We start from the raw sequence: 12,623 nt of genomic DNA, 5'->3' as shown, positions 1-12,623 counted from the left end.
CCATCCTCGGTAGTGCCGCGGACCCCGTAGGTCTTCACGTAGAACCATTGCTCAAGCCAGCCACGGTCCCACTTGCCCTTCTGGCAAAAAGAAATCTCCGGGCGGTCTACGCCTTGGTTCCTCTTCGACATAAAGGTGCAACTACCATACTGGTAGGTCACCTCCACCTCCTTGCCCTCCCGCACCTCCTTCTTCTTCTTCGGCTGCTTCTGCAGCTCGTAGTATGCGCAGAAGGTGTCCACATCCAGCTCGGCACCATAAGAAACACACGCCCAGTAGAATTTGCTGAACATGAGGAAGGCAGTAGGAGTCAAATGATGGAGCTGGACATTGAAGGTCTCCAACACCCGGCAGAGGAAGGGGATGTAAGGAAGGCAGAGGCCGCAGGTGAAGAAGTCCCGAAACACCACCACATATCCCTCCTCCAGTTCCGGAACAGTCTGGCCAGGCGGAGGGATTTTTACCCTCGAAGAAGGAAAACACGATTCCTTCAACATCTCCATGACTACCTCTTCAGTAATGGAGGAGGGGCCGAAATCCCATGACTTTATCGCCATGTCTCTAGAATCCGCAGCGATCAGGTCTCCGACGGACGCAGAGACACTCCCCAAATCCTCCTCCACTAGCTTTTCAAACTCCAACGTGGAGGCAGAGGCAATCATGCACTCCTCAAAACGTGCACCCCAGTCAGTGGCCCTAACGCCGAGAAGGTGGCGATAGGGTCCGAAGAAGGCGGGCCGGCGAGTATGGGCGGAGGCGGAAAAGAAAGCCACTGCGGCGGTAGCCTAGGCGCAAGACGCAGGCGGAAAGACGGAACGTGCGAAGGCAGCAAAGGCGAAAGCGAATAGAGCAGAGAGCGATTTCTCAGAGGCAAGGAAAGCGAATGAGCAATGCAGGGGGGACCCCGCCACCAACCCTGCCCTTATATAGGCCACGGGCGGGCGGCCTGGCTCCCGCCATACAATGGTCATCTCCGGAGAATTCGCCTGCCGCACAGTGGTCATCTCTGAAGAAGTCGCAAGGTATACAACGGAAAGCGATACGGCGTAAACGGCCACAGCGTAGGACAACGGCTAGATTTGCTGCCCAACGGCTACTCTCAACGAGACCAGCAGCCACGCCAGAGCGGGCCAGGGGGGAAGTAGCGGGGCCTCGCTCAGAGACGCCAATGTGTGTGGCCTCCGCCCCCATGGACGCCTTTGGTCAAGGCGTTTTGAGCTCACGGCACGCTCAGGCGAACCATGGTCTCAAAAGGGGGGAACTATTGTAACACGGCCTCGGCGGGTGGCGAAGGCCTCCGACAGCGAGGTGTCACTAAGGCATCTTCGACCGTCTTAGGGTGGAGATCTGGCGCTGACTAAAGGAACTTTCCTGGCTATGCTTGTAGGGCGCTGCACGAGGCTCAGCGAGCTTGTCGCGGATTCTGCCCGGGCCGAGCACGGGCATCTCCGGTCGCTCGGGTGGACGCCGCCCCGCTTCGGCTGACGGGCGTCTCCGGCGCTAAAGGCGGAGGCCGCCCTACCCCCGGACTAATCAAACAAACAACCTTGCCTAAGTGTGTGCAGGTACCTAAGCGCAGGCGCCCATGGTCCGCGCGAGCGCGCGAGCGTGCCAGCATGGCCCCCGCGCGGTCGGGCGAAGACTTACGGATGAGGTCTCCGATCGGACCGGCGGAGACTCGCGTAGGCAGCTGCGCGCCCCTGAAGACGGAGGCCAGCATCGGGAACTCAGGCCTCTGGGCCGAAGACCGAGGCACGGTGGGCCGGCCGCTTATGGAGGCCCATTACTTGAAGACGGTGTGGCATGATTGCCCCACAAACGAGAGACTGGTGGTGGAATATTCTAGGAATGTACTGTAGCAGTTGAGGGGCATTGTAATAAATTATGTCAAGAGGTAGTTGAGTCCTATAAATAGGGAACACTTATAACAGTACGGGAGGTTGGCCAATGAATTAATGAAACCTTAGTTTTGCGTGCCATTTCCCTACACGCCCACATGTCGTGCCTATTCCCTGAGCCTCCGCCTGAGGGCAACGCTTGGTGGGCGGAGGCCTCTATCTTCTCCACACTGTCTGAGACCGCTAGTCTCAACACCCAGAGGGCAAGAGGAGGATTTGGGCCTCCATTCCCGCTCCAGATCTCAGTACAAACACCACTAAAAATTCAGCAAATTTTTGACCTCACTCATGAACTAAAGGAAGCTAACCCTAAGAGAAAAAGGGGAAATGAGAGTGGGGGGAGAGGTGAGGGAGATGGGAGCTCCCTCATCCTATTTAATAGGGCTATTACACAATCCCAGTTTTGCCCCTGGATACTATTGAGTCAAACCACTTAGCCCAAGGGCGTTATGGTCCAACCCGTTGTCATCTTCATTCGACGGCCACTGCACCTTTTCATCAGTAGCTTCGCCTCGACGCGAACTCCCCGATGCCGCCACGTGCCGTCCGTTCCTCCTCGGAACCTCCGCCCAGGATTTGAGGCCCAAACCCGTAAACCCGCCATCGATGGTTTTGAGGCCCAAACCACCAAACCCGCTCGCGAGTAACGTACTCCGTACGCGTCCCCCGCCGCTCGACACGTGTCACCGCCGTCCTCGACCGGCCGGCACGCCAAGTCCTTTGAGCCTCGCTCGACCCGCACATCCGCCGTCTTGACTCGGCCAACACCGTCACTCCCATGTCTTCTTGCACTTGTCGATGTCCCAAGTGTTAGCCACCACGGCTAGTCACCCGGCCTCAGGGTCCTTCGGTCCAAGCTTCACGTCCGTCCTTCACCGCATGAATCAACAAGGCCTTCTGCCACCCAAAGGTGAACCAATTCATCAGGTTTATAACTATAACCCTTTGGAAATAAGCTGCAGTACAAGAAGCACCTTTGCAGACGTGGATCTAACTTCTCGTAACTCCATAACAGAGCTGTGAAGGGCTCAGTTAAATCATTGAGCTTAAGAGCAGCTTTCCATTCAGTGATATCTTTTTTCCTGCTCAATCGGGAACCCAGAACTTTTGCTGCCAAAGGACATTGTCCAAGCCTTTTAGCAGTCTCCTCTGCAATATGTTCTAGCTTCATGCGTAACAGCTGGTCTTTGATTTCTGCTCCAGAGAAAGCATATTGTTTGAAGAGTGACAAGAACTCAGCATCATCCATGTTTTCCAAATGAACGACATGTTCACACAATAAATTGGCCGGAAGTGTTTCACGTCGAGAAGTCACCAAAACTTTGCTTCCCAACTTTTTAGAGACTAATGGAGCCAGGAGTTGCTCCCACTCTGTCTCACTATCAGATTTTTCAAACCAAACATCATCTAAGACTAGCAGGAATTTATGTGACTCTTGTAATATATCGTGTAATTTGCACTGGAGAGTATCAAGATTATCAACACGTGGGCACTCCCCCTTTTTTGCAGACTCGATGATCTCCCTTGTGTGACGATGAACATCAAGTTTGCGTGAGATGCAGACCCACATCCTGACATCAAAGCATTTTTCTATCCTCTCGTCATTGTGCTAATGTGGACTTCCCTATTCCTCCTGCTCCAACAATGGCCAAACCTAAGTACCTTTCTGTTGTCCTGCTGAGAAGGAAATCTACTATATGATCACGATCTTTGTCACGACCGAAAACCTTTGAAGTAGGAAATATGTCACTGTGGCGGGAGGAACAATGGTTGCTGGTATGGCTGGCCACCCTACACCTGTAGTATTTCCAGGTGGTATGCTAAGAAGATCACGGAGTTCCTTTGCTTCCGTCAGGATGGCCTTGAGCTCATTCATCTTGCTAATTAGCTTTCTGTTCTCAGGGAGCAAGTTGCGCGCCCTGCTCTTGGCGGCACGAAGTGGCATCAGGATGGTAGATGCAATGGAGGAGGTTTCATCCTCCCCTACCAAGGGATCCTTCCCACTCTTGGCCTTGCGCTTGAGGAGGTTGTACTCATGCTCGTCCAGCAGGTCCTCGGCATCATAGAAGGCTTCTTTGAGACGCCGGAGCCATGCTTCCAGTTTGCGCCTGTGGGGGCTCTTTTCGGCTGCTTGAATCACCAGCTCGAATTGAGGCAGGACGGTGGCTTCTAGTTGTTGGAGCTCACGCACCATGTCCACACCGAGGTAATGAAGGACTGAAAACGGCGACCAGAGGGGGTTGAATGGGAGCCGTAAAATTTCTCTCGAAATATTTGGCTGCTGTCCCAAAATCAACGCCAAGCACAAGCAAATTCCCGAACTCAGATACCCAAGCCAACTAGTAACGAGAGTATCTAGAAAAATTCCTCGGAACGGTAGAAATCCAACGCTAAAGACGGAACATGATTCGGAGCTCAAACGACTAAACTGCAGGCGAAACAAGAAATCACGGCTGGGTGAAAATGGACAGAAAATCGCCTGAAAAATTGTTCATCCCAAAACAGAGTGAGAAACTGCAGGCACTAGTTTCGATCGATGGTGGCTTACTGCAGCACCTGGGCCGAGCAGATGCTCACTGGAGCCCAAGACAAAACCTGAGAATGAGCTGCAGAACCTGGTGCCCGACTCCCTCTGTACAAGATCGCACGAACCACCGATGCAAGCAGATCAGGCTCAGGGGCAGACAACGTGCTACCTGGATCCCAACACCAGCATCAGAAGCAAGCAAGCAGAGGCCCGCACGCCAACTGCTGAAGAACGCACTCACACAGAGAGGAGACGAGCAGCAAGGCCAGACCACGCACGAACACAACGAACAGTCAGTGGCCAAGAACGAGCAACAAGGGAACGAGCGGTGGACTGGCAGGTAGCAGAACTGCTGAATGAACACTCGAAGGTCCCTAGGCACTCACGCCCCTTGGCTCAACCAATCTGACGCACAGCTTGACTCCCCTGCCAAACAAACAAGCAGCCAGGCTGCTAGCAACGAACAGAGCACAGCACAGCACTACGAACAGAAGAAAGCTGGCTCAAAAATTCGATGAAAACTCCATCAAATCAACAGCTCTTGAGCCCAAAATTTGCATAGAACAAATTCAACAAGCTACAAACCTAATTCCCAAAAATCATCGCCTGAGATTTACTCATACTCCGGAAAAAATAGATCGTAGCCAAGCACAAAAAATGGAGAGAGAAAAAAATGAAGAACACATAGAACGAAAATCACAGCTTCAGATAGGAACCCCAGAGGGCAAGAGGAGGATTTGGGCCTCCATTCCCGCTCCAGATCTCAGTACAAACACCACTAAAAATTCAGCAAATTTTTGACCTCACTCATGAACTAAAGGAAGCTAACCCTAAGAGAAAAAAGGGGAAATGAGAGTGGGGGGAGAGGTGAGGGAGATGGGAGCTCCCTCATCCTATTTAACAGGGCTATTATACAATCTCAGTTTTGCCCCTGGATACTATTGAGTCAAACCACTTAGCCCAAGGGCGTTATGGTCCAACCCGTTGTCATCTTCATTCGACGGCCACCGCACCTTTTCATCAGTAGCTTCGCCTCGACGCGAACTCCCCGATGCCGCCACGTGCCGTCCGTTCCTCCTCGGAACCTCCGCCCAGGATTTGAGGCCCAAACCCGTAAACCCGCCATCGATGGTTTTGAGGCCCAAACCACCAAACCCGCTCGCGAGTAACGTACTCCGTACGCGTCCCCCGCCGCTCGACACGTGTCACCGCCGTCCTCGACCGGCCGGCACGCCAAGTCCTTTGAGCCTCGCTCGACCCGCACATCCGCCGTCTTGACTCGGCCAACACCGTCACTCCCATGTCTTCTTGCACTTGTCGATGTCCCAAGTGTTAGCCACCACGGCTAGTCACCCTGCCTCAGGGTCCTTCGGTCCAAGCTTCACGTCCGTCCTTCACCGCTCCCGGTCCGTCGACACGGCACATCCTCCTTGACCTTCACCTTGCCGTCGACCACCGTATCCGAGCTCCACACCTACACAACACAAGACAAAAGACATGTCGCACACATAGCTTTCGCCATGGCAGGGTTAGTCACCACTCAACCCACTTTGTGGATCACATTGGCAATCACTCATCACAAAACGAACACACAAGGGTACTTGTCAACCTACATCTAGAAACGAACAGACGGGTCCTCCGCGGGGTGGATAGCCCCGGTCCGGCGCGTGATCTGGCATGTGAGGAGACGAAGTGAGTGTGAGGACGAGGGAGAGAGGAGAAGAAGAGTACTGCCTCACCCGCCGCGCTTTACTTCCCGTGGCCTCGCCGGCCGGTGAAAGCACGAAGACAAACCGATTGTTTTCGTTTTCCGGATGCAAGATACGGGCACACGGAGGGAAACAACTAGTATGTTATCAGAAAAATGATCTCTCTTCTTTGAAAAAAAATAAAGTTAGCACAAAATGAAGAGTGGAGATTAGAGATCTTGCAAACTATTAAAGTTGTAGCTATAGTAGATGGTTAAATAGACTGCCGCCTAACCTACATCCAGAAAAAGCACGGCTAGTAGACACCGGGACGGGCACAGTAGGCCGTGCCATCGGATCGTAACGATTAGGGCCATGGGTCTGGCCTTTGGCCCAATGTCTAAGGACCGTGCTTTCTTTGGACCAGGCATGACACATCGTGCCGTTTTCTATGTCAGGCTTGTCCGATAAGCACGGATGCTACTAGGTGATGGCAGGGGAACGGAGCCGGCAGCTGGCAGGCGAGGATTTCAATGGCACTAGTGACAGAGGCAGTGGAGGCAACACCAAGCAAGATGAGGAGAAAGTCGAGGCAGGTGCCCCATGGTCAGCGCCATGGCCTCGTTTTTCAGGCCATTCGCTTGCTTGTATCTCGCTTATAAGTCACAGCTTATCAGCTAACTAATAGTATTTTTCTCTCATACTAAACCAGCCAACAATACTTTCAGCCATGGCTTATAAGCCAAACCAGCCCAAACAAACAGAGCGTTTATATGTGAGCAGTTTTTTTAGGTGGGATTTATTCCCGATAGCCCACCTCTAAAAATCCACCCCCACCCATGATGGATGTAAGCGTACCTCTTAGAGCAACTCCAACAGAGTTGTTATTTCTACTTTGAAGGCTAATTTAAAATTTCTGTGAAAGAAATCCGCCTCCAACAGCTATTCTATCCGGGATTCCAAATTAGCTAACTAGCCATTCCGTCCTCTCGACGGCTAAAGAAAGCGAGCCTCCCCGGCTTGCCATCCGCTGCCTCCCCGAGTGATTCCCGTGCAGCTCTCGTCCTTCCTGCGCCCCGAGTCATGCTATCTCCACCTCTAGGCGGCCTCCTCTCCTGGGTGTCGCACGGTCGGAGCTCCACGTCAGCGTCCGTGAACGCGTGCGGGACGTGCAACTGAGGCCCCGCAGCAGCGCCGTGGAGCTCGCTGAGGCCGAACGAGTGCAGCTGCAACGGGCGCGCCGTCTCCCCGTCGCTGGCCTTTATGCTGCCGTCTTTGTCAGCTATGGTGGCCGATGCCAGGCTGTTGACGAGGGACAAGAGGTAGCTCAAGGACACGAGCCGGCGCAAGAGCTTCACGGCTACGGCCAGGACTGCGCAATGCTGTCGGAGGCCACCGCGGTGTCCTCCGCCGCGCGGCACTTGGTGGCCGACGCAAGCTGAGCACCGGGCTCCATGACTTCGGCATCGTGTGAGCTGGCTAAGTTGAGCCGTGTAGGAAGTAGCTAGTGCGTGTGCGTGCGAGCAGCTGGAAGGAATCAGCTCAAGTACGAGACGGACGAGAGTAGCTGCCAAGGTGCGGTCAGTGCTTGTTGCCTGTTCGACCTGTTGCCCATTGACGTGGCGGGTTAAATGTTGAGATAGCTATTTTTCTATAGTGAGCCTGTTGGAGTAGTCTAACTTGTTTTAGGCGTTTCTATTTTACATAATAGCTAAATCAGAAAATTTGAAAAGTGTTTTTAGCCATTCTCTTGGAGTTGCTCTTAAGGAGACCGCCTTTGTGTATTAAACATACACGCGGTATCTTTAAGAATTTAATTTACAGAGGTGGTCTCCTTAAGAGACAAATATCTGAAAATCCATTTTTAGAGGCGGGGATGGATACTTTTTGAGCTTCTTCTAAAATCTTGGTGTCTCGTAAAATCATTTAGAGAGATAGTAAGTGAAAAATGCCGCCTTACAAAATGAAACCCCATGTCTCCTAAAATCATTTTTAAGCATGTACGAGAATCATTCTTAAACTCGCTCTCTAAATCGTTATTTGGAGAGCCATTTGAATTAAAATAGTTCTCTCTATCTTTTCATCTTCCAGAAACTTCTCTATATCTTGTGCGTACTCTGGGGAGCTATCCTGCTCTTCATTTTCGGTTAGCACAAAACCAAGAATAGAGGATGACAATAATTAGAGGTCTAATTGAAAAAAACTGTTGGAGAGCCTTTTCTTGTCGGAATCAATATTTCTAGCTTTCTATAAAAGCTGACTTCAGCTTTGTAAAAAAAATCACTATTTCTGTGAACACGGAATTATCAGAGTTGCTCTTGTAGTGTTAAGACTTAAGAGTCACTTGACTCATGACATTCTCCCTATACTCGTGGACTGTTGTAAAACGACTGCTCATCGAGTTTGTCTGTCACATGCACGCCAAAGGAATACCCGCCACCAAACAAATCTGCAAGACCAATTTGTTAATAGGACGTCTAGCGCCCGGACTACCCGCGCGTCCGGACACTCCGTGCCTGCTGCCCTCCTCGTGGCCGGCTTTCCCGCCTAATGCCTGCACGTGTTCTTTCCCCTGTGCCTCAGCCTCTGGATCCACTAGTACAGAAAACTTTAACGAGTCGGGCAAAAAGGATTTATCGAGGCGGGCATCGTAACCGCCTCGGTCGAAAGGTCACGGTTAATGGGACATTTTTCGAGGCAGTTGAATGCTCGCCTCGGTAAATCAAATAAAAAAACAAAAAAGGAAAACCCGTGGATAAGCCCTGCGAGCCCATCCACGGGCCCGCCAAAAGCCCATCCACGCGTCGCCGCAGCTGCTCGCCGGTGCGAGCATCCTCGCCGCACCGCACGCCGAAGCGGGATTCGGCCACTCGCCGCCAGATCCGTTGCATCCTCGCCGGAGAAGCGGGTCAGAGACGCCGAATCCAGTGCACCCACGCCGGATCCGTTGCATCCTCGCCGGAGACGCTGGATCCGCTGCGTCCTCGTCGGAGACGCCGGACCCACTGCACCCACGCGCAGATCCACGTGCAACCCATCCACGGTCGCCGGATTCGGGAGAGGAAGAGGAGAGGGTCGCCAGTGGGGAGAGGGAGTTGGGCGCGAGATCCACGGCGCCGCCATCGGGTGCGAGATCCAGGCCACCCTGGCCACTGCCGAGCTGGATCCGCACGTGTCGCCTCCTCTCCTCGCCGGATCAGCACGCCCCGCACTAGATCCGTGTCCTCTCCTCGAGGAGAAGCGCTCCCCGGCCACTGCAGGGAGGGACCCCGGGAGCGCGCCCCGCCACTGCCGCAGTACAAGTAATCCCCAAGGCGGCGAGACCTGACTCTGGCCAGACCGGCGACACGGAGGGTTTAGCGCTCGGCCTTGTGCGGCGCTGGCGCTGGCGCCGGAACACAAGAGAAGGGCCGAACGGGGGTGACGGGGAAACGCTGAACAAAACAGAGACAAATATTGCGGTACAAACTCATCTATTTGGGCCGGCCCATCTCGTCTTCGTCGCTCATTTGAAGCAGAGTAGCAGAACAACGGCAACGCTCCACCACATCATATAACAACGGCAACGAGCTCCCCTTCCTCGGCTTGAATACGTTAGGCACATGAAAAATGAAAACTCAGAGCACACATGACATGAGCAAACACCAACGACGACGACAGAACCACGGAAGCAAACAAAATACGAATTTATTACAAACACACCACACGTCGTTGGCAATCGCTGTTTTCAATATATATTCGAAACTTTGCAGAGCCACATGAGAGTATAGCTGTTCTTATTACAAACAATCGACCAATTGGCCTCAAAGCGATAACCACAGTTTTTATCTTCATCGTTGGAGGCTTATTCTACTATTAGAAAAATATGTGCTGGCAATTATTAATGAGCAACGAAGGAATAACAGGACAAGTGAAATGGTATAGGAGGAACAAACACCTGAGAATCGATGGGACTGAAGGAGGCCTTTCAGTTCACGGTGGCCGGGGCGCCGGGCAACATAAGCAGCGATGGGTTGCCTTTTGGCTTGAACTGGGTGCCGTCCGGAAATGACTTAGGTGGTGTTAAGATTCAGTGACTAAAATTTAGGAGGTGTGTCGGGAGGATGTTGCATGGGGTGTTCGGATATTAATAAAAAAATAAATTATATAATCCGTCAGTACTCCACGAGATGAATTTTTTAAGCCTAATTAATCTATCACAAACACATATTTACTGTAGCACCGCATTGTCAAATTATGAACTAATTAGGATTAAAAGATTCATCTCGTAAATTAGTCGCAAACTATGCAATTACTTTCATAATTAGTCTATATTTAATACTTTCATAAATGGAAAGTCTAAAGAAGCAAGTTCAATATTAGTAGAAGGTCTTCCAGCGGATGTGCGAAATCTTTGGCCAGCTTTCTCCATCAGGTTCTCGGCAGTTCTTCTTCAAGACGGGGCAACGCCATATACTTATGCGCTGGAGGGAGGACGGCAGATCTGGTAAAGATGTTATGTTGGGGCAACCAGAGATATCAAGACTCTGCAGACTGGAGAGAAATTTCAGATTTGTTGGCACGGACTCCATTTTGCAACACCAAAATTCCAGCGTCTTGACAGATGAGAGATTTGCGGGTTCTTCAAATGAAACTGACGGCTCCTTGCAATCATCAAGACAAAGATACGACGGGACTCTAAACCCTTCAGCCATGAGCATGTGGTTGAGCAATATGGAGCTACTAACAGTGAGCGCTTCCTGGACACGGAACTGTGAGATGTGCTTGGCAGTGAGGTTTGGAACATCTACCAAACTTAGGTGCTTAAGGTGCAGGGAAGACAAGCCTTCAAGAGAGCACAGATCAGGGAGACACCCTAGATATAATGATTCAAGGGCGGTCAGGTGGCCAATCGATAAGGATGGGGAGCTTCTGCAACCATAAATTTGAAGATCCTTCAGGTGCGGCAAGCCATTAATGAATGAATCAGCTGGAAGTATGCAAAGACTTATGCTGAGGCGCTTAGCAAGGTTGACCGACATAAATTCTGCTCCACGTGCCAGCTTTAAACAAGGGCAATCCCTACAGTTAAGACTGGAAAGAGATGGAGCAGCATGTAAGCCCCCCAGTGATCTGAGACACCAACAAGCAGTGATTTCAATGCTCTCAAGCTTTGTCAAATGCTCATACACCTCCTGTGGCGGAAGTGCAGTTAAGACCATATTATAACCCAATTCTAAGGTTCTCAGTGAAGTGAGGCCACCAAGGCAAATAGCCAAACCTTTATCTGTAATACTACATGAAGAAAGACAAAGTTCACGAATTCCAGATGGTAGAACCAGCGGCAGCTCCGTGGTCCTTCCATAAATGCCTCTTATCCTCTGCTCATGGCAAAAAAGCCATGCCTTGATGATATTTTCTTTCACCGATGTTATATCTCCTTCCTCTAGGCCACTTTCAATAATTTGAAGATGTTGTGATATATCATCACCCATCTGCGTTGTCAACTGCTTCAGAAATGAATTGTCCACTGATAGTACGCTCCTAATACGTGATCCTGAATCCACCTCCCACATGGATGAAAGTTTAGACGCCAGGTCATCTGCCTTCATTATATTTTCCCTCAAGTCATGTTGCTCGAGCTGATTTTTGGTGACAAATATAAGCAGTGGGCAGCCGTGGATTGACAAATTAGTAAGGCTTGCTGGAAGACATGATAATGTCTTCAAATTTGGAACGTCGGCCGCAGGTAGGGGACAAAGGAACATGCCGCGGGATGGCCTCCGTTTCCTCTTCAGAGCTTGAGCACAGCCCGCCAAGAACGTCGGGCATAGGCTCGACGGCGCTATCTTCCGGCTGTTCGCCGACGCTCGTAGCACCATGCGAGGAGCGCGCCGGGGCAACGCCGGTCTCCGGACGCCCGGCACCGCTCACGGCTCCGCTCGTCGGGCACACCAGAGCTACGGGAGAGCCGCGATCCCCTCCGCTCGCAACTCGAGCGTCCGCTGACGGGACGGAGGAGCTCTCAACGTCTTCGCTGCCAGCGGAGGCAGCGCCCGCACTGCCAGCAGAAGACAAGGCCGGCGCGATCAACGGATCTCCGCTCTTCTTCTTCTTTTTCGCAGGCGCCCGAGAGCCGACGGCGCCCTTCCTCTTCCTAGACTCGGCCTCCGCCGTAACATTCTTTGCGTAGGCCTTCTTCTTCTTCTTCTCAATCGAGGCCAGGACCTCAGCAGGAACCTCGCGCTCCCGATAGACGATCCCGACCTCCTCAAAAACTCGATTGAGCCGCGGCATGGTGCCTGCCACGGCCATCCGAGACGTGTACTCACGCTCGGAAATCTTGCCAACCAACCCTATGGCGGCTTCCTCAACTTCGGAGACGAAACCGTCCTCCGTCACCCCCTCCCCCAAGGACCGACCGAAGCGGGGGAACGGAATCCCGGTCTCCGGCCCGAAAACGGGAACCTTGACCTGTTCCAGCTGAAAGGCTGGGTTGTTTTTGCCCAAGGGCCAGTAGTTGGAGGCCAT

At 52.1% G+C, this 12,623-nt stretch overlaps 1 pseudogene; it reads right to left on the bottom strand.

The window, feature by feature from the left end:
- Positions 1-2,833: 2,833 nt before the first annotated feature.
- Positions 2,834-7,569, bottom strand: LOC136507056 (putative disease resistance RPP13-like protein 1; annotated as a pseudogene).
- Positions 7,570-12,623: the final 5,054 nt, after the last annotated feature.

This window comes from Miscanthus floridulus, chromosome 15 (assembly GCF_019320115.1).
Source record: "Miscanthus floridulus cultivar M001 chromosome 15, ASM1932011v1, whole genome shotgun sequence".
NCBI classification, from domain to species: Eukaryota; Viridiplantae; Streptophyta; class Magnoliopsida; order Poales; family Poaceae; genus Miscanthus; species Miscanthus floridulus.
Note: the sequence above shows the minus strand (reverse complement) of the source record. Positions and strands in the feature narration are given on the sequence as shown.